General features: G+C 36.8%; 1 pseudogene; it reads left to right on the plus strand.

Annotated features, from left to right (window-relative positions):
- Positions 1-350: 350 nt before the first annotated feature.
- LOC115972778 lies at positions 351-21,514 on the plus strand (annotated as a pseudogene).
- The last annotated feature ends 1,703 nt before the right edge of the window (positions 21,515-23,217 follow it).

The raw sequence follows: 23,217 nt of genomic DNA on the forward strand, positions 1-23,217 counted from the left end.
AAAATAGATTCACTGCTGCTGGATATTTTGTAAAATGAGTAGGTAAAATAAATAAAATAGCTTTTTGTGGTGTCAAATAGCTAAAAAAAATAGCTCCACTACTGTGGATGCTCTAAGGACACTCGCTTGCATGAACCATTTTAATTTCATGTTTTTCATAATTCTTCGAATAAAAGCTCTATCTTAAGTTTTCACTGTATTCACTCTATGGTCGACCAAACTACTCACTCTCAGAATCTCTGTTCATAGGTTTCTCAAAAAAAAAAAAAAAAAAAAAAAAAAAAAAAAAAAAAAAAAGAATCTCTGTTCATAGTTTTGGTGATTCAGTCGAAAAGCGAGAAGAAACAACAATGGCGGGTGTGGTACCTCCAGCCTCCAAGTACTACCATGCATAAGGAGGCTCCAAAGCCCACAAAGAAAGAGAGAGTTGATTTCTTTAACCTTCCCTATCCCATACCCTATGAAGAAATTTACCGCGAATCTTTCAGTTTATACTCTCTACCTATCAAAGTTTTCAACCTTTTTCAATAATGCATTATGAGTCTTTGGTAACTGTTTCTTTCCCCTTTTTTTTTGTTTCCAAAAACAATTTTCTATTTTTGAAACTAAAAAATTTGTTTGGCAACCCAAAATGGACAAAAAACAAAAACTGTTCTCAAAATTCAATTTGTAAAGGAAACTGAAACCATTCAAAAGGGTGTTTTCAATTTCTAATTTTCAAAAGTCAATGAAAACATGCATTTAATTTAATGAATCTATCTCATTTAATGAGTTAGCATTAGAATTCAAATCCTAATAACAACATATTTTAGTCTTTTCTATTTTTTTTTTCAAAAAACTATTTTTTTAATTTCAACTAACCAAACACGTTTTTTATTTCAAAAATACAAGAAAATTGTTTTTACTTTATGTAAGGACACGATTCGTAACGAACCACAACAGTGTTGGGCTCGCTCGTAAAAATGCCCAAACAATATCATTTGTAGAGCGTGGGTTTGAAAGGCTAGGCCTTAGTCACCAGGCGGTGGGTTTTTCGTGATATCCATACATGGTTAAGTTGTCTTCGCCCCTGGAGTCTTTCTCCTGGAGGCGGGCTGGGAGGTTCTGGTTTTTGGCCATTTTTCCCTCCCTTCCTTTTTGCACACTAACTTTTACATTATATAGTCCTTCTTGGTTGATCCTGACCCTCCACTTGTTGGTCAGGCAGGTGCTCACTTCTGTACTTGTCCCATCAGCTGTCCCCTCTTACTTTCTGTTAGTTACGAGGATCGAAGTTACACCGTCCAAGCGTCTTTTCTCATTAACATGATCAAGATGTTGGCTGGTGCATTTAATGCGGAGGGGACGTATTTTTCTTAAACCTATTTTGTACCGTACCTCCATATGGGCCCTATTCCACTCACATCCTCTTCAGGGGACTATTTGGGGATGACCTTCACTAAGACGTTGCGCTTCTCATCAAAGTCTTGGAGTGCCGAGGATAGGGTCGTCCTCAGCTGTTCCCCTTAACCCCTCGGCCTTTGATCATTCGTCCTCGGCACACTATCTCCTCGGTACGGGCCCTGAGCCCGGATAGAGCGTGGGCCGGATCGTAAGCTCCCCGGCCCTACAATAGCCCCTCAAAATCCTGCTATCCGACTCCTCGGACGGATAGGAGGGTTTTGATGACATCATATATCTGCCAACGCCTGTCCATCCTTGTCACCTGTCGGTTCTCGAGGCTTTTTATCTGCCCTAGATACATCCCTAGAGCCCTTTGGAAGGCAAAACGTGGCCTCATTAAATACGGGCGGCTTTGTATCTCCCACGTTCTACGGCACAATGAAGATCGAACGGTCGTGATCTCTTGGTCTTTATGGGCGGGAAAATTTGTGCAGTTACCCTAGAAAGTATAAGAGATTTTTTGGAACAGATCTGCCTCTTCAGTTTTGCACTTAAGAGTTCTAACACGTACATTCTAGGTTCATCTGAATTTTCGTCCAAATTCGAGTCTATCTCCAGCACAAAAAGCCTATCCGAAGCGCTTTTCCTCTTTTATGTAAGTTCCCTACCTCCATTAACTCGTGCTTTTTCTTTTTTGGGTTTGTTTTGCGTTGATTCTCTTTTTTCTCCAGTCATGGTGTTGGCTTCGTTTGGTAAATCATAGAGATGACTAAATTGAGATTGAGGAAATTAGTAGATTCTGAAGAGGCGATGAATAAGTTCATCGTCGATTATAGGATTCCTCCCAACGTAAGTTTGAGGCATTGTAAGATGGGGGAGTGGCATTATAAGAGAGAAACGGGTGCGGTAGTAATTCCCGTCCTCGCCTTTGTAAAGGGGGGCATGAGAATCCCTATAGGGCTGGTAACGAGGGGTTACCTCAGGCACTTCCGATTAGCCCCCACCCAGTGCGCCGACAACGTTTTTAGAATTCTGGGTTGCGTGGACGCTTTAAACGAGAAGATGAGGTTAAGACTGACCCACCATGATGTGAACTGGTGCTATAATCTCCAAAAGTTGAAGGGGAAAACCTTTTACATGAAGTCAAGGGACGAAAGGATTCGATTAATCCAATGCCTCCCTGACTCCAACAAGGGATTAAATAAGGATTTCCTTATCGTCTCTGGTGAATGGCACGATGGCAATCCGTGCCTCATAGCAGAAGGAAAACCAGGTGGGGTACTGGGAATGGAAGGGCGATGAGCCTTAACGCCATTCTAATCTGACGTTGTTTAGTAACTAACCATGCATGCGTGTTTTTCTTTTTGTAGATCCAAACGCCTACCAACGGCATTTTCACTTAGTCAACCGGGTGGACTTGGAGACCGTCTTACAAGCGGCAGTTTTCGTAAATGACGGAGATGGTCAAGTCCGAGCAGCCCACAAAATACTAGGGTATCCTCCTGTTCAGAAGTCATTTGCGGACGCAAGACACGTGATCAGCGCTAGCCGTCCTTGGCTTCCAAAAATTACCGTGGTTGAGACAGGATTTTTGATCTCCCAGGAACCGTCTGTCCCCGAGAACATCCCACAGGCGGGCCCCTCCTCGTCTCATCAAGTAGCAGAGGACAAAGGCGAGCTAGATCGGCCCGAGGAAGGTTTTGGAGTATTTGACCTAGCCCTCCAATCCGAGGATCCTTCTGGTGACGTAGGTGACCCAGCCTTGTCCGAGGCGAAATTGTCGTCAGTAGGCACCTCTTCTCAAGCCGAGATGGGACTCAAGAGAATGCCCCTGACCCCCCTCATCTAACTCCTCGAGGGCCAACTTGGGAAGGATACGCAGGGAACGCCACAACCCAATGCTCCTTCCCCACCACCTCGGCCTCAGATTGTCCAGACCAGGTCATCTTCCACCCAGTCACAGCCACAATCCCCCCGTTCCGAACCTCCTGCTTCCTCCCAACCAGCTCGGCCTCCTCGACCTGAAGGCACTGATTCAAAGAGAAAAAGGAGCCCCAAGGGCAAAGAAGTCATAGACGGGGGAAAATTCCAATCTTCTAAGGAGAAGGAGGAGGCTTCGCGCACAAAACAACTGAAGATTAGACACCAGAGCAAGGGTAAAGAAACTGAAGTCCAATCCTCTCATGGCAAAGGAAAGGGGATTGAGGCCTAGTCCTTACCGAGTGCCTGGCTTCCTGCCCCAATGCTTCACGGGGGTCCACTATTGGAAACTGCATCCATGAAGGACCCTAGAGACGGCGAGGGTGGCTACGTGATAGATGCATTAGGGAGAACCATGCTACTCCCTACTGACATGGATGGTCTGAGAAAAATGAGGATGCAGGAGGTCTTCCTCAGTACTAAGAGGTACTTGGGCATGGTAAGGTTTCTTGAAACCTAAAACTTTGTTAATTCTCACTCCTGGTTCGTTATTAACTATGTGTTTATTTCCTTTGCCAGGCTCTCCAGGCCACCTATAGGATGGAGGAAGAGGTAAACAATAAGAGTAAGGCGACCGAGAATGAATGCACCAAGCGCATAACGACCTCAAAGACTCTTCAAGCCTCTGAGGATGAACTCACCAAGGTCAAGGCTGACCTAACAGCTGCTATTCGCGAAAAGGATAGCGTCTCGGCGGGCCTAGCTAGCGCTCAAAAACAGGCCGAGGACCAAACAAAACGTCTACTGGAAGCCGAGGATCAGTTTCAAATAGCCAAAGATCTAATTGAGGGTTTAAATAAGAAGCTCGCCGCGGCCGAGCATGACAAAGGGGTGGCGGAATATGCCCGTGATGAAGCCCTAAGGGCTAAGCAGGAGGCCGAGTTTGCCAGAAATGAGGCAGAGGTTACCAAAGAAACGGCCGAGGACGACGGTTATAATGCAGGGGTGGCTGAAACCCAAGCCTTCCTTAAAGCCCAGATTCCTGGAGTATGCAGGTTTTATTGCTCCCAGGTTTGAGAAGAGGCATTGAAGCGAGCTGGGGTGGACGCTTCATCTGATCTGTGGAAGGCGGAGAACATATTCTACCCTACGGCCATCCGCGAAGCCACTTCCTCCAGCTCCGCGGCTATGGGCGACCAACCCGAGGAAGGGGTCACTCAGTCGGAGGATTTACTGATCAACGGCTCTCCTGGCAAGATTCTCAAAGAGGGAGAATTTCAGGATGTAATAGAAATATCTCAGCATACGGATCCTAAAGCATCAAAAGAGGTTACTGAGCCTGTGGTTGGCACTCAGGTGACTAGTGCTGAGGAGCCAGCCACACTTGCCCAGCCTCCACAGGTAATTCCCCTTGCTGTGGTCTCCAAGAGTACCGATACTGACCCTGTTCAACCGTCCCCAGAAGGGGCTATCTTCCAGGGCGCCAAAGCTGATTCCATTCCGCCTTCCCAGGACGTAGCCGACGTAGAACTAAAGAAATAGAAACCCTGGCTAGATTCCGTATTTGTTTTCAGTTTAACAATTAACTTGTTTCTTTTTCATTTTAAAAGCTTTGTAATCTACTGGTAGTTTGAACTTGTTGGATATGTATATATGCAATCTTTTTCTTCCTCTTTCCCTTTAGTTACTTGTCAGTTGCTCTTGTCGATACTTACTATTGTTTATGAATTCTAAACTAATTTATCTTCACATGTTTGAATATTTGCGCGTACGATACATTTTAACACCATGTTTCAAAACCCTAGCTTACTTGTACCCGCAGAGCCTCAGACTCATTTCTAACCTTTATTCAACGAAGATATAGGCACCATTTTAGATGTCATGCGTAGTAGCAAAGTCCTGCCTAGAGCCCAGGTTTCTTTAAATTAATTGGTTTCCGCATAGGCTTGAGTCCGAGGACCATACAATGCCTTGGTTCTGTCCAAAACTCAGTTTTCTCATCTAAGTAGTTGGTTTCCCCATAGGCTTGAGTCCGAGGACCATATAATACCTTGGTTCTGTCCAAAACTCAGTTTTCTCATCTAAGTAGTTGGTTTTCTCATAGGTTTTTTGGCGTGGGACCTTGGCTTTAGGGGAATTAGCTCCTCGGCCAAGCCCCTAGAACCATCCATGCGATTGACGCTACCAAGCGTAGCCCCTAGTCAGGAATCATAGCCCCTAGCGGAACTTAACACTAGAACTCTATAACCAGCTGTTAGAAATGACAAAGGAACTCTCTCGACCTACCGCCTATGCCAACACACAAGCATTTCCCACAGACGGCGCCAATTGTAAGGACACGATTCGTAACGAACCACAACAGTGTTGGGCTCGCTCGTAAAAAGGCCAAAACAATATCATTTGTAGAGCGTGGGTTTGAAAGGCTAGGCCTTGGTCACCAGGCGGTGGGTTTTTCGTGATATCCATACATGGTTAAGTTGTCTTCGCCCTTAGAGTCTTTCTCTTGGAGGGGGGCTGGGAGGCTCTGGTTTTTGGCCATTTTTCCCTCCCTTCCTTTTTGCACACTAACTTTTACATTATATAGTCCTTCTTGGTTGATCCTGGCCCTCCACTTGTTGGTCAGGCAGGTGCTCACTTCTGTACTTGTCCCATCAGCTGTCCCCTCTTACTTTCTGTTAGTTGCGAGGATCGAAATTACACCGTCCAAGTGTCTTTTCTCATTAACATGATCAGGACGTTGACCGGTGCATTTAATGCGGAGGGGACGTATTTTTCTTGAACCTATTTTGTACCGTACCTCCATGTGGGCCCTATTCCACTCATATCCCCTTCAGGGGACTATTTGGGGATGACCTTCACTAAGACGTTGCGCTTCTCATCAAAGTCTTGGAGTGCTGAGGATAGGGTCGTCCTCAGCTGTTCCCTTTAACCCCTCGGCCTTTGATCATTCGTCCTCGGTACACTACCTCCTCGGCACGGGCCCTGAGCCCGGATAGAGTGTGGGCCGGATCGTAAGCTCCCCGGCCCTACACTTTATATTTCTAAAAACAAGTTTTTGAAAATAGAAAACAAAAACTGTTACCAAACATAACCTTCTGTTTTCATATTTTTCTCCTTTTTATTATTTCACTGATTTGTTTTGTTTTTCTCTTTGTTTTGTATGTGTGTGTTTTATTTTTTTCATCCTGATAAATGTAATGTTAGGTATGTTTTGAGATTTAGTCTGAGTGTTAGAAAAACCCCAACTTTGAAACCGTTAAAGGGTCCAATTTATGCTACTTGAAAATTTTATTCTGGGTTTTTGTCCTCTTATCTAAGATTCTCCTCACTTTTTTTTAAGAAGGAAATTGCATCTATTAGAAGGAAAAAGACCGCCAAAATCGGCTAAAGTTACAGAAATTAGGTGTGGATGAACGCTTGTAAACTGCTAACATGATTAGCATGCCTGGTTGTAGCAAATCGAAGGGCTCTGACAGCCACCATACATTCCACCATGTCAGTCAAGGGAGGTAGAGTGTTCATGTTCGTCATGGAGGCTAGAATCAAATCCTACTAATTGCGAATAATAGCCCTGAAGCTAGCCTTCTTTTAAGTCTTGGAAGGTAGCCCTATCATAATTTACCTTAACCAGATGCTTGGGTGGGGGAGACCAGCGAACTGAGGCCGGAGGGCACCTTGTTATGGCTGTGATGGGAGTAGGCCGGGCTCGAATGAACTCATGCAGAGCTGACATAGCTTGAGACTGCACCTGGTTAATCAGAAAGGAGCCGCTACTCATCCTCAGTTGGTTATGGCGAAACCAAATAGTCCACACCAACATAGCAAATTCATCCAGAGGAGAACCAGAATCCAGAATTTCCTGCACCACCTCCACAAAGCTTGAGAACTGATGGGAACCTTGGAATCTCCAGCTGGGGTCCAAATCCCATGTCCCCAATACAGATGGACACGACCATAATGCATGTAGGACATCCTCTGCATGCTATTGCCATTGTTCGCTTACATCCTCAGTCAGGATTTGTCACCAGACCACATTAATCTTTGTAGGAATGGTATTCCTGCATGCCCACCAAATAAAATTCTTAACCCTATTTGGAACTTGAAGACCCCATACCTGCTTCCATAATGCTTGTACTTGACCCGTATGCGCCCTCTGTTGGTCTGGTAATAATCCTTCTTGAGATAGAAACCTATATCCAAACTTGACTGAATATGTGCCTGTGGGAGTTTGAGGCCAGATTTCCTCAATTTATAGCTTGTTAATTTTCAGTTTAAGTAATATATTATATGGTATGTCCTACAACCAAAGTAGAGTTTGTCTAGAGCTTGTTATGACTTACTAGTAGAAGAATCATTCATTGGCAGCAGATAGGTTTCGTAGTTCTTTTTTTAATCCCTGAAACTAAGATTTTGACTCTCAAGAATATCTTTGGCAGTGTCCTTGAAACCAGACCTTCTTGAAGGGTTGCGCTTTGATTTAACCAGAGGACTTAATCCAAAGTTCACTCCTAGTCACAGCTAGCTTTGACTATTATTTCTTAAAGGACATCTGTGTGCATAGTTTTCCTTCATTATTTCTTCTTTAGTTCTTTTGGCTTTCCTAGTTGATTTTTGATGGCTATGTTAACTATCTATCAGTGTGTACATGGGACTTAGAGTGAGTTTGATTCAGCTTTTTGAAACTTGGTTTTTTGAAAAAGTGGAATTTTCAAAAAGTGCAGTATGAAAAAGTGTTTTTTTAAAAAACTGAGTATTTGGTAAAAGCTGTTAAAAAGTACTTTTTGAAAAAACTGAGTATTTGGCTAACACTTAAAAAAATGGCAGTTTGAGGGATAAATTACCACAAAAGACAATGTATATATAAGGGAGTTATATACTTAAATCAATATTGATTTTTTTTTCTCAAATATTAATAATAACCTACCACTTAAGAATTGAAAAAGTATTATGAAAATATTATGATAATTTATACTGATTTTAATTTGAACGTACTATTACAATTATTTTTTTCTCTTTCTAAATAATTTTTTTTTCTCACCAATATTAACTAATAATAACCTACCACTTAAAATTTATTGTGAAAATATTGTGACAATATTTCTCAATTTTAATTTCTTATTCTTTATTTTATGTTTCCCTTATTTTATTTTATTTTTTTATCCATATTTCCTTCTTCTTTTTTCCCTCTTTTTTTCTCCTCCACACACATACCCTTACTTTTTTTTTTCTTTATTTCCTTCTTTCCACTTTTTCCCTTCCACTTCCTCCACACAATTGCCCTTACTTTTTTTTCTTTACTTCTTTCGTCTTTTTCCCTAGTTTTCACACTCCAGAATGTTCCAGTGCTCCACAAAGTCTCCACCCCTCTCTCATCCCCCAAAGTCTCTGCATCTCTATTTTTTTTTTTTTTTGACAGTTCGAAAGCTACAAGGAAGAGAAAAGAAGATGATGATGATGATGATGAAGATGAAGATGATTGAGTTATGGCTTTGTATTTGATTTTGATTTTAGGTTTGGGTTATGGGTTTTCAGTTAATGGTTTGATTTTGAGTTGATTTTGTTTTGGGTGATTTTGAGTTGGGTTTGGGATGGGTTTTCCAATGGGGTTTGAGTTGATTTTAAGTTGTTTTGTGTTGATTTTGAGTTATTTTTGGTTTGATTTTGTTGATTTTGTGTTTGGATTATCAAATGTTGAAATGGGTTTTGTTGATTTTGTTGATTGTGGTGGTAGACCGGTGATAGTTGGGTGGTGCTGTGTTTGTAGCAGCACAAAGAGGGCAGAGCAGAGAAATGAGATGAGAGGAATTGAAGGGTAATTTGGTAATTGCTCGAAGAGTCCAACGGATAGCTGAGTACTCGCATGGACTTTTTCTAAAATGGACCTCTAGAGCTCCATAATGGCTTGCGCGTTCTCAGCCTTGGCCCAAAACGCAACTTTTTCCCAAAAGTTGCGTTTTATGCTGAACCAAATGGGCTTCCCACTCCAGCTTTCTTCAAAACGAGTTTTTCGGGTCCAAAACGTTGAAACAAACAGCACTTACAACCATTCCCTCCCAGTCTGCTAAAACCATTAAAATCCCTACTGCTCAGTATGAGTTTGGTGCTAACTTTATGGACCCAAAGGTAGGTTGTCATCACCACATTTACTTTTCCAGGTTTCTATTGATGACTTTTGGGAATTATTTACCTGCAACTCTCAATGAAAATTTGGAAGAATTTATGGGTTTTCCGCAGTTGATGCTTGTTGGGAGGTATTGACAGATGGGAGACTAAGTGCTAGATTGAAGTGCAATTTGATTGAAAATCTTAGTCTAAAGGCTAATGCACAGGTAAATATATGTCAATGTCTATTCTTTATGGTTCTGTCTCTCTCTGTCACAGTTATTAAGCTATTTGAGTGATTTGTTTGTCTTCTTTTTCAGCTTACATATGAGCCACACATGTCTCATGGCATTGCCTACTTTGACTACTAGGTCGAGTATTAATGTTATCACTTATCATCATTCTTTTTCCCCCCTTCTGAATGAGAGATTCTTGTTTATCAATTATATTTATGTTTAAGAGTTATTCCATGCTCCATGGCAACTTGTCTGTTAGATAAGAGTATCTTGTCTTTGAATTTTCAGCAAGGTTTGACGCAATCTAAGAAGTGAATTTTCTTTTAAAGAGCCTGTGGTCCCTCTGGTAGCTGAGGCTGCTGTTCTAATTATTAACATTGATTAGGAGTGTATGAAGCTTTTGAATCTGATCATGACGTAATTTTATATTTCTTACATGTTTATTGCATAATCATACCTGAACTAAATTTTAATGGGATAACTGGTGGGAGTGATTTTGGACATTGTTATCGGTTGGAAATAATCGAAGATACATGGGAACGTTAATTGACTAATTATGTATCAGAGAATAATTTCATTAAGGAAATTACTTCTGGATTGGCTGTTTTATCAATCTTTTCTTTGACTAAGGATTCAGTTATCTGGGCTGTAATTGTTACATTCGTTAGGCTTAACATAATTTGTCAGATGGTAGCTATGGACCATTTGCAGTTAGTGACTTTTTTAAAAAAATTAATTAATTTATTAAAGTTTGAGACAATTTTGATGGGAACAATATCGTTGGTAGTATTCATGCTTCAATGGCACAATGTTTGCCATGACTGTGCATAAGGCATTTATTTTTCTTGGTAAGCAACAACATTTTACTTTAGGGGGGAAAAAAAAAGATACAAGAGAAATGCAAAAGAAATAAGAAAAACTAAGAATATAGCCATGATCTCAATTTACAAAGATTTAAAAAATCCAAGGTAATGTGATTTTTGAGAATGCTCAATGGATCAGGACCCATTAAACATTAGCCTGTTTATCTTCTGAATAGAATTTGTGCAACAGTTGCAGATTTGTAATTTCCAAATTTAAGGTTTTGGTTACTCCATTTACACTAATCAATTTATGGATATTGATTCTTACTTTCTGAATTTTAAACAAAAGATTGTATACATAGGGATGGCAATATCTGCCTGTCCCGCAGGTACCCAGCCCGACTTGACCTCAATGGACCGGATTTTACTCGGTCCGATAAGAAATAGGGTTAGATATGGATTTTAAAAATAAAAAAAAAACTCGAACCGGGTTCTGGTTTATTTATTTATTTATTTATTATTTTTTAATTTTTAACCCGACCCGACCTGACCCGGACCCAACCCGGTTACTCTTAAAATTACTAAACACCCCCCCCCTATATATATATATAGCTATAAACAACCCCTAACCCTCCCCTCATTTCAGTTCACGCCTCACTCCCACACAGAAGCACACTCAGTCCCTCACCCTCACCCTCAATTATGATTTGCTTACAGGTCGTGTTAGTTGAATGGTTCTTCCTTTCTTTTTTAAGAACTTTTCTTCTCATTCTCTGGTGGTGGATCATGGTTCTTGGTTGGATCAGGTAAAAAGGCAATCTGACTCTAGAAAGTACTTACCAAAAGAAAACTTCACCCCTGAAGGGTTCTTTGTTCTGTTCCCTTTTTTTATTTATTTGTCTGATTTAAGTTTAACGTTCATTTGGCAGTTTGCTTTCATCAATAAAATCTAAAATGCATATGTTTTCAGCCAAATGGCTTTAGCAGTTGCATTTGGCACTTGGCAGTGTTCTAATAAAAATACATTTTTTCAAGTGATTTTCCATTTTTTCTGTGTTTGTGTTTGTGATTCTGAAAGAGGAAAGTATAAATCTAAAATTTTTGTGTTTGTGTTTGTGTTTGTGTTAGTATTTGTGTTCGTGTTTGTGAATTTGAAAGAGAAAATAAAAAATCTGAAATTTTTGTGTTTGTGTTTGTGAATTTGAAAGGGAAAATAAAAAATCTGAAATTTTTGTGTTTGTGTTTGGGGTTTTTGTGTCCCTGTTGGAGCTTTTTTTTCCAACTTATTTTAAAGCCTCTTACTTTTTGTCTGTGGTTTGTCCATGAATGATACTTGTCACTCTCCTATTCTTTGATTTTTCTACTTTTGACATTTAGAGCATTGGATCAAAATATTTGTTTCGTCTGGTGCCATGTAATATACTGGAAAGTGATGTGTGTGCTTTGAACCCCACCTTCCCCTCCCCCTCCCCCTCCGCCACTATATGCCTATCTGTAATGATAATATATATTTCGTTAAAGCTAGTGTTAAAATGTACTGTTGTTTGTTGTGCAAACGGTGTAGCTTGCTCAACTCTGTGTTAAGGACATCTGTAGAACTTTTATGAGTGAAATTTGGAAGCACATTATAATGATCTGTTCTGATTTTATTCCTATTCTTCTTGAATTTTATATCACTGTACAGGGAAAAGACTACAGGGTGCAGTTTCAACTTGGTAATGGTGCCTTATTTGGAGCCAAATACATTCAGGTAAATGATCTGCTTACATAATGCTCTAGCTGTTGATATCATTTTTTGACATATGCAATTTGTGTCAAAGCACTTAATTCTTATGATCTTGGTTCACATATATCTGAAAACAAAAGCCGGTACTCTTCTTTTTTTGTTTAGTAGAGTTTCAGGGCTAAATTGTGAGCTATTAAAAAAATAATAATAAAAAAAAAAAAACCTTAAAAGCAAGTTAAAATAATATAATCTTAGATAATGGTCATTGGTCGAAGTACAAAATTGCCCAATATCGATAACAAGAAAACAAGTTACGATAATATTACACAGACCTATGTATGTCTGGTTTCTGATTATTTCTCTCCACCCTTTTATCCATGACACTGACAATGGTAGTATCTTTACAGTTGCACTCTGTTTTTCATGTATATTTAGGGTGGTCTATCTGAAGTTTCCATTCATGTATGAAATTTCCATTGGTTAAGTTGAATTTCCTCTGATGAATATTGAATAATCTGTCCAAATGTTTTAGTTTAAGGCGATTTCAAAACACATTTATACATTCACTGGTCTTATGCTTTAGTGGAATTTATCATGAGGATGGGCTATGAAAAAAATGCATAGGCAGAACTGCAGAAGACACTGAGTGTAGAACAGGGGAATTTTTATTTTGTGTTTTATCTTTTCTTGTGAGTTGACGGATAGCACACTGATACGAACCATAGTTGATGTGCTTTTTGGTCCTTCCTCAGAATTTTCAAAACAAAAATGATTAGTATAGTAGCATGACCAATAATGGTCAGTACAGTGTTTCCTTTTTCGTCTTGCTTAAATATGTAAAATATGAGATACAAGTGACCTTGATATGTTCTTATGGCCATCATGTTGCACAATATATTACAAAATTATGGTTTTTCTGGTGTTAAAACTTCCATGTTTTCACACATTTTGTGATATTGGCATTGATTTTGGTTGTAGACGGTGTAGTAATGCTTAATATTGGTCTTATTAGTGAGATGATTTGAAAAGTCTGAGTCCGCTAGTTGTATCTCAAAAACTGTGGTGAAAATTTTTTCTCATTCACTTTCTGTATTACCACTCTTCCTATAGACTTTGTGGTACTAAATGATCTATATTGATCTAAACAGCAGATACTTTTTTGTAATCTTTGGCCATTGAATATCGTTTCTGCAAATTATTTTCCTTTTTCTTTATCTTTCTCTCTCTCTCTCTCTCTCTCCTGGCCATGTATTGATCAGTGTAGGTTCATTTGCAATACAAATCTGATTCTGCATTTCTTCTTACAGAGTGTGACCCCAAATTTTTCTTTGGGTGGTGAAGTATTTTGGGCTGGTCAGCATTGAAAGTCGCATATTGATTATGCAGCTCATTACAAGATTGACAAGATGGTAATGTAGCTTGGTTTTCATCCCTGTCGCGTGTTTGTATCTGAAAAAAAATCTGATTTTTATTCTTTTTTTGAGCTATGTTAATTTTGGATCTGAGACTAAGGACCTGCATTTTTCAATGTTTTGGCTGCAGGTTGCCACGGGGCAAGTTGCCAGCACTGGAATGGTTGCACTCAGCTATGTTTAAAAAGCTTCTGGGAAGGTAAGAAAGTTATTATACTCATTAACTATTGCTGCTTTCTTCTATTTAGGTTTCTCTGGTTACAGACTTTATGTACAACTAAATGTCAAGAGATGTGGCCGCAACTGTTGGCTATGCTTACATTCTTAGACAGGTGAATTCTGCTTATGCAAATGTTAATACTATCTATTGAATTTGACTACTTGCTGGGTGTTTTTCTACTTTCGAGTTTCGACTTTGCTTGCATGCATCCTTGGCTTCTGACCAAATATAGATATTTGAGTCACAAAATTATAGTATAGGCTTAAAAGAATAGTCAGACAAGTGTGATTTGAATTTGTTGTTTACTTATGACCTTTACGTCATCGGATGCTTTGCTTAGAGGATGCCTCTTGGTAATCACATCATTTTTAAAAATAATTTAGTTGCCTCATAGGTGGAAATCAATAAGTCATTTAGCCTCCCTTTGTTCTTTCTAAAAGGTTCTGGGACCTTTGTTTTTTATATGCACACATCATTTTCTAAAATTTTTTAGTTGTCTCATAAGTGAAAATCAATGAGTCATTTAGCCTCCCTTTATTCTTTCTAAAAGGTTCTGGGACCTTTGTTTTTTATATGCGTACATCATTTTTAAAATTTTTTTAGTTGTCTCATAGGGGGAACAGTGTTGTTAAAAGCGCTGAGCGCACTTAAGCGCAAAGGCCTCCTGGAGCCTAGGCGCAAAGCACAAGCACGCGCCTGATCGATTTGAAGCGCACATTTAAAAAAAAAATTTAATAAATTAAAAAAAAATTATTAATGATCAATACAACAATGAAGTAATCAATTAATCATATAAATTACAATAAAACATTTTATATAATTTATATAACATTTACATAATTCTATAGTGCTTTACAAAATATATGCAACCATGATATTTGATGGCCATAATTACAAAACATGGTTGAATCAAAATAGAAGTATAGAACCAAAAAGGCAAAGGCTAAAAAGTACCAGAATGTTAAGTAATGTTATCTTTGCCTGACAAAATCAATGCAAATATGCAATGAAATCCTAATCTACATAATCATCATCATCCTCATCAAGCAAGGGACCATCGTCATTTTCATCACAAGATTTGTAGCCCTCATCATTTTCCTCATCCTCTTCATCTCCATCATGAGGAGCATGTTGTGAACTAGAACTTGAACTTGTAGCTTGTCCTAATGGTCCCATTCTTGATCTAAAGTTGAATCTTTCTTCTTCAACTCCAAAAGCTCTAGCAACATTGCCCCATGTCAAAATATCATCATTAAACACAAGATCATCTTCAGCAAATTCTTCTACTTCATCTTCTTCTACTCTTCCAATCAACCACTCATTGCTATCATCTACATCTTTCAAGGAGATTGGATCAATTGTGTCACGCAAATTATATCTCCGCTTCAAGGCTCTATTGTACTTAATATATACCAAATCATTCATCCGGGATTGTGCTAACCTATTTCTTTTCTTGCTATGCACCTACATAATCCATATAGCCATATATTAATATGCATAGATGATGATATCATGATAATTAAATCATGAAATCAATTTCACAATTAAGTCCCTAACTTTTTAGTCACTCACATGTTCAAACATACTCCAGTTCCGCTCGCACCCTGATGAACTACAAGTTAGGCTAAGAACTTTTACAGCAAATTGCTGTAAACTTGGAGTTGAAGCTCCATAAGCAGACCACCAATCAGCTGTTAAGGAAAATAAAAAATGGTCTTAACTCTTAAGTCTTAACCTTAACTCAAACTTTATAAGAACTAAATAATTTTTCCATTTAATAAAATGGGCAAACTAATAAGAAACAACTAACAAAAGCTAACAAAGCAAATACCTGGTGCCTTTTTCTTTCTTTGCCTCTTAGCCATTTCCAACCCAAAGAGGCCCTCTTCTCTCTTATATGATGTCAACTCTTTAAGAATCTTATCTTGTTGATTAATGTTTGGGACCAACCTTTGTATGCATTTGTATAGGCCAGCCATCACCTCCTCATCTCGCTCAATTTCAAAGTGATTATCATAAAAAAATTCTGGATTCAAGAAATAGCCAGCCTCATGCAAAGGCCGGTAGAGTTGACAATCCCACCTTCAATCTATTATTTCAAAGATTTCTTTGTATCTTTCTTCCCTTCCATTAAAAGATTTTTCAATTGCTTCTTTAGCTCGATCCATAGCCTCATAAATGTATCCCATGGTAGGCCTTTTCTCTCCATCAACCAATCGAAGCACACGAACAATGGGACCTGACACTTTAAGGCTATAGACAACAGTGTTCCAAAATGTAGGCATTAGAACTGTTTGAGCCACCCTTTTTCCCGTTAGCTCCTTTGCCCACTTGCTACGGGTCCAATCCTTTGAAGTAAACATCTTTCTCAAGTTTACCTTTTGCTTATGTATACTTGATAATGTGAGAAAGGATGTAGCAAATCAAGTTTTAGCGGGCCTAAGCAAGTTCCTTTGCCCTGTAAACTGTCTCACAATTTCCATAGGCTCCGTGTTATGCACGTAAGTAATTATGTTCTTTCATTTGTGTGTGTATATATATATGTATACATATATGTATGATGTATATTTGTATATACATATATACATATATATGCAGTATATGTATGATGTATATACACATATATGTATGATTTGTATATACACATATACATATATGTATGATATATGTATGATGTATACACATATACACATGTATGTATGATGTATACACATATACACATGTATGTATGATGTATACACATATATGTATGATATATATACACATGTATATGTATGATATATCATACATATATATATATATATATATATATGTATATACATATGTGTATATATGTAAGTAATTATGTTCTTTTGTATGTGTGTGTATATGTATATACATATATATACTTTCAAAAGAATATAAATAAGAAGAGAGGAATCAACAATTCCAACCCACCCAAAAAAAAGAAGAAAGGAATCAACAATTGGTCAATTTTTACCCAAAAACATAAAACAACTTTGTTGTGAGAATAAGAGGAATCAACCATAATTAGGGTAAGTGTTTTTGACGGCCAAGGTTTCTCAATGGCACTTATAAAATGGGAATGCGCTCTGCATGCTTTAGCTACCAAACAATACTCACCTGTTAGAGAATTCTTCATAAACAGAGTACTCTATTTTTATTCCTTCTTCATCTTCTTACACGTACAACCATGGAAAACCCTTCCCCAATAGTTAACTTTTTACTTGAGTCAATGAGGTCCTATTCACCTATACATGTCAAAGCCACAACATTGACTAATAGTGCCTCCAGCTCTTTTATTATGAGTATTGACTCCCACTTTGTTTAAGAAAAGAAGTATTTTTATTTTTTATTTTTTATTTGTGGTTTTTGTGGTGTTGCATAGGATGAATTTGATTTTTGTTATTTAATATTGGACAAAAGTAGGTTCGTCATCCTTCGACCTTAGATAAGTTTGACCAAATTAGTGAAGCTTTAATGGGGAAGAAAATAGTCATGTTTTTGGACTGTGATGGTGACTTTGTGGGACAAGAGAAGAGAAGTCATGTGACTTTGTGGGACAAGAGAAGAGAAATGATAGGTGTGACTTCTCTTCTCTTGTCCCACAAAGTCACCATCACAGTCCAAAAATATGACTATTTTCTTTCCTATTAAAGCTTCACTAATTTGGTCAAACTTATCTAACATCTTATGCAACACCACAAAAATAAAAAATAAAAAATAAAAATAAAAATACTACTTTTCTTACACAAAGTGGGAGTCTAATACTCACAATAGAAGAGCTAGAGGTACTATCAGTCAAAGTTGTGGTTTTGACATGTGTAGGTGAAGAAGCTCTCATTGACTCAAGTAAAGAGTTAACTATTGGGGAAGGGTTTGCCATGGTTGTACGTGTAGGAAGATGAAGAAGGAATAAAAACAGAGTACTCTATTTATGAAAAATTCTCTAATAGTTGAGTACTGTTTGGTAGCTAAAGCATGTAGAGCGCATTCCCTTTTTATAAGTGCCATTGAGAAACATTGGTCGTCAAAAACACTTACCCTAATTATGGTTGATTCCTCTCACTCTCACAACAAAGTTGTTTTATGTTTTTAGGTAAAAGTTGACCAATTGTTGATTTCTCTCTTCTTCTGTTTTTTGGTTGGGTTGAAATTATGAAGTAAGGAGCAGTATCGTATTCTTCATTTAGCCTTTATCAAAGAACAAAATTCATCAAATGTACACCACTGAAATGGGAGAGATGTTAACTTGCTTAATGATGAATCATTACACTAATCACATTTATATACCTTCATTCTTGCATGACAAACTCTGATCATATAAATATATTTTGTATCTAATATGTGATTCTGTAACTAACAATAATATCTTGTAATCCTCTAATAGACTCACGGTATTAACGGCTAGGAGCAAAACATCACTGTTCTATTACTGAGATCAGGTCTTGGTTGGCTTGAGTGTGAGACTAGAATGGCAGGTAGTTTACTAAAGGCTTAAATCCTAGAGGTAAGATGAATATGGGCTTGCTGGGGGAGGTGTTCCTATTAGATCTATTGGTTGTGCTACTAGCTTAGAAGCTGAACTATGGGTAGTAAAGGATGGCCTTGGCCTATGCATTCTACTCCAAATTCAATTTGTTGAAATATAAATTGATGCTAGCTCCGTTGTTAGCTTGCTCACCAATAATGATTCCTCAAATGCTAAATATGCACCTATTGTTGATGATTGCAAGACCTGCTAAACCAAATACCCAATAGTATATCAACCATTGCTTTAGAGAATCTAACTTTTTGTTAATATATGACCTTATTAGTCTGGGATGTAATAGAATTTGTGCTGATACTATTACTACTCTCAAAAAAAAAAACCTCTATGGTAGGCTAGTTTTCTTGAATGTTATGCATTTGTTTACCCACTATTTTAGGAACTCAGTTTGTTTGCTGTCAAATGAAAAATGTTTTACGTAGAAAAATTTCACATGTAAAACATTTTTAGTCAAATATTTTTAGGTATTTGTTGTGACATGTAATTTGTTTTTTAAATACAAACCATCAAAATTAGTAGTTGAGCCACTTGTATGTTTTTATAAAATGTTTCACCAATTCTTTTTAAAATCAAATGGTTTTCTATAATTTACCAAAGATTTTATAATTAACATAAAATGTTTTCAAATTTTACCATGAAATAAACAAAGGGAAATGTAATAGGGAAATGTAAATAGATGCCCTAAATGTATTTATTAGTGAATCATTTTAGGAAAAATTTTCTAGGGAAAAAAATTAATGTTTTCACAATTTTTATATTTGTTAACAATTTTTAAAATAATTTGTTAACAATTGTCTTAAGGCCGCTGTTAACATTACACACAAAGTTTCCTAAAATTGTTTATTAACAACTGTCTTAAATGTCGTGGCTAATATTTAGTATTTTTCATTATAGAATTTCACGACAAGTTAAGAGTTTTATAACTGAATTAGTTACTCTTGGTATTTTCAATAAAAATATTGAAAGTTTATATTCTTTCTGCTTTATTGCAATTATATATATACACATACAAAATAACATAATTACTTGCATAACACGAAGCCTATGGAGCCTATGGAAATTGTGAAGATACAAATGTGAATGGATAGGAAATTTGATAAAACATTTTTTATGTCAAACTTGGGGATCAAATGTTACTCTTGGCAACTTGTATTGCCATAATTGTCAAAACAAACATAAAGAGAAGTCAAATGCCCCAAATAAATAGAAAAAAAAAAAAAAAAAAAATCTCTTTTATGCATATAAAAAACAAAGGTCCCAGAACCTTTTAAAGGGAGGCTAAATGACTCATTGATTTCCACCTATGAGACAACTAAAAAATTTTAAAAAATGATGTACGCATATAAAAAACAAAGTTACCAGAACCTTTTAAAAAGAATAAAGGGAGGTTAAATATTTATTGTATAATTTTACACTTATAAAAAATAATGAATTCGTGACTAATAATATTTAGTTTTAATATATATATATATGAATTTAGTTTTCTTGTATTGTATTTAGAAAATTAATCTACAACTTATACACAAGCAGTTATATCTATCAAATATCAAATTAACTCTAATTAAAAAAGTATTAAATTAACAATAGATAATAACAAAGTTGTAATAAGGTTGGTTTTCTTGTATCTCTTTGTAAAAAACATATTACCGTGCTAATTTTTTTTTTTAACCTATATTTCATATTCTTTTTTTATTCCTTTTTTTGTTGTAGTTGTTCAAAACAACAATGTTTTGATCTATCATCAAACATTCCAAAAACCGATTCAATCATACCAGTTTTCGGTTTTTACGGTTGATCCGGCCGATTCTCGATTATTTTTTATTTTTAACTTTTTTTCCAGTTATTTGTCATAATTGGACCGAATTAATAGCCGGTTCTTAGTTGAACCCGTTGGACCGACTAGTCCGGTGTAGTTTTAAAATCATGCTTCCAACCTTCTTTCTTGTACTCATTCTCATTCTTTCTTTTTCACTGCTTCTAAAACAAAGAAAAGTCAAGCAAGCATAAAACCTCCCCTAGGCCCTCCAAAGTTTCCCATCATTGGCAACCTCCGTCAAGTTGGAAAGATCAACCATAGATCCCTATGGAAACTGTCTCAAAAATATGACCTGCCATGCTACTACAACTCGGACAAATGCAAACTCTTGTCATCTCATCTCCACAAATGGCCAAAGAGGTGTTAAAAACCAATGTCGCTGAATGTTGCACTAGGCCCATCTCATGTTCCCAACAAAAGCTCATTTACAATTTCTAAACCCGGGCATTTTGTCCACTCATTTTTAAGGAGATCCTGTTTAGATAAAAGAGGCCATTAGTGTATCAAAACGTAACTCTAAATAAAGGTTTGAAAAACAAAATTCCATGTAGTCTATACTCTTAAAGTGCATAACACATTTTAGATGTACTATAAATATTCTGGCAGACCTCTGGTTAAGTTTCCCTAGGTTTTTAATTATTAAATTCAAGAATTTTTTTCATATAAATATGTTGTGTAATTGTTTAAATCCAAAGAACAATACTTTATATACAATTTATATAATCTAGAATCAAGTGATTATTAATTTGTTATTTTTCAATAAAATTATTCCAAAAGTTTAATAACCAAAACCGTGCAACGCATGGGATAATTTATTACTCCTAGATTCGGGCCTTCTCTCCCAATATTTTGACTCTAATTGGAGGTTTGATTTATTTATTTTACAGATTTTTTTTTTTTTTTTTTTTTTTTGGACTCAAATAACTAACCTAATTGCTTAAAATTTGGGGGCGTAAGGTGGTCCCCTAACTCGCCTAAGGCAAGAGTCAAGACACTTAAAACAAAGCAATGTCGGGCCCAAGTCACAAAGAGAAGAAAGTGTTAGACCAAGCTGAAACAATATTAACGTTGGACTAGAATGAATTGGGCTACAACGCATCTGAACCCCATATAAACTTGGGCTGGACTGTGGATTTTGCTGAAGCCTTTTATTGTTTTGAAGTGCAGCTGAAGCCTTTAGTTGAGTAAGAAATGGTCACATAAAATTTGAACCCGGTGCAAGCCCTAACAATGGGGATTGTTCTTTGAGGTGTGCTACGGTACACAACATTTTCACAAACATTTTTATGACAAATCATAGGTGGTAACTGGTAAGTTGTTATTGGTTTCAATTTAAGTCTACTACTGAAATAACTCGTCACTTATGATTTGTTATGAAATTATTATGAAATTGTTATAGATATCATTTCTTTTGTTCTTTCAATGCAACAAAGTGTGGTTTTTTATCATTTATCACATCAATTACGCGATTTTCAATTTCTAATGCCCAAAATCAATTGCCAAAGGTAGAAATACCCAAAGGCCTTCTTTCATTATTAATTTGTTGGTTATACATACAGGGATTTGATAAATTGATATATACTTAAACAATCCTAAAAAAAATAGGCACATCAAATGCACAATCCCACACCCAGCTCATATCATTCATTCCAACCCAGCTCCACGGACTCCATGCATAAGAAACATATCATATCATATGTATAATAATGAAATAGAAGACCTTAAATAAATTAACAGTAGATAATAAAAGTTGTAATAAGGTTGGTTTATTATTATATTTATATATTTGATACTTATATAATTAGTCCTACTGTTTCTTTTCCCTAAAAAAATTAGTCCTACTGTTTCTTCAATTTTCTCCTTTTATTCTTAAGTCCGATCCAAACTCTGAAGTCTCCAAAGCCAGAACTGCTTCTTCTATGCTCCACAGCCACTCTTAAGTTTATCTCTCAAGTCTCTCTCATTGCAGCAAAACTAAGATAAAAAATCAATGAGCTAAAGAAGTTGAACAAGCTAAAAGGATATCCACCTCAAGAAATAATGAAAGATCACACTCTCTTTGTAAAACACATATTACCGTGCTAATTTTTTTTTTTTTTTTATTTACCTATATTTCATATTCTTTTTATATTCCTCTTTTTGTTGTAGTTGTTCAAAACGGCAATGTTTTGATCTATCATCAAACATTTCAATAACCGATTCAATCATACCGGTTTTCGGTTTTTACGGTTGAACCGGCCAATTCTCGATTATTTTTTATTTTTAACTTTTTTTTCAGTTATTTGTCATAACTGGACCAAATTAATAATTGGTTCTTAGTTGAACCCGTCGGACTGGCCGATCCGATTTGGTTTTTAAACCATGCTTCCAAAACTAAAAAACTAAAAACTTAACTTCAAATATTCATGAGATGTGCCATTTAATTGTATGGACTCATTTTTCACAAAGTTTTTTTAGCGAGCATTTTTCACAAAGTGACTAAATTGACAACATTTTAATATTAAGGACTATTTTGACAATTAAAGTAAAATTCAAGAGACTAAATTGAATATTAGCCAAAGTATTACTATATAATAGAAATGATACTATCAAACAAAATAGATGAAGATAAAGAAGGAAAAAAGTGCATATTTCGTTGTTAAACTTAATAGGATCCGACCCAATTTTATATATCTATTTTTTTTTTTTGATAAACTTCAATTCATTAAATCAAAACACAAAGCAAACATCAAGGGGAAACCTTACAAGCTACACACAAAGCAGAAGGTAGGTTCCCCGAATTGAAAAAACAAGAAGAGTTAGAGCTTAAAGCAAAACTTTGCAGCTACATGTGCAGCATTGTTGCAGCACCTGTTAACCCAAAGGAAAGAGCAAGAAAGAAAAGCAACAGATAAAACACGAATATTATCAACTAAAGTAACGATAGACCAATCTGGGATGCACGAGGGATAATTGAGCGCATTAAAACAACTCTTTGAGTCCCCTTCGAAGATGGCTAGATTCCAACGTTCACGCTTTGCAAGCTGCACAGCCCAAAGGAAGGCCTCTGT

The sequence above is a fragment of the Quercus lobata genome, chromosome 1 (genome assembly GCF_001633185.2).
Source record: "Quercus lobata isolate SW786 chromosome 1, ValleyOak3.0 Primary Assembly, whole genome shotgun sequence".
In the NCBI taxonomy this organism is placed as follows: domain Eukaryota; kingdom Viridiplantae; phylum Streptophyta; class Magnoliopsida; order Fagales; family Fagaceae; genus Quercus; species Quercus lobata.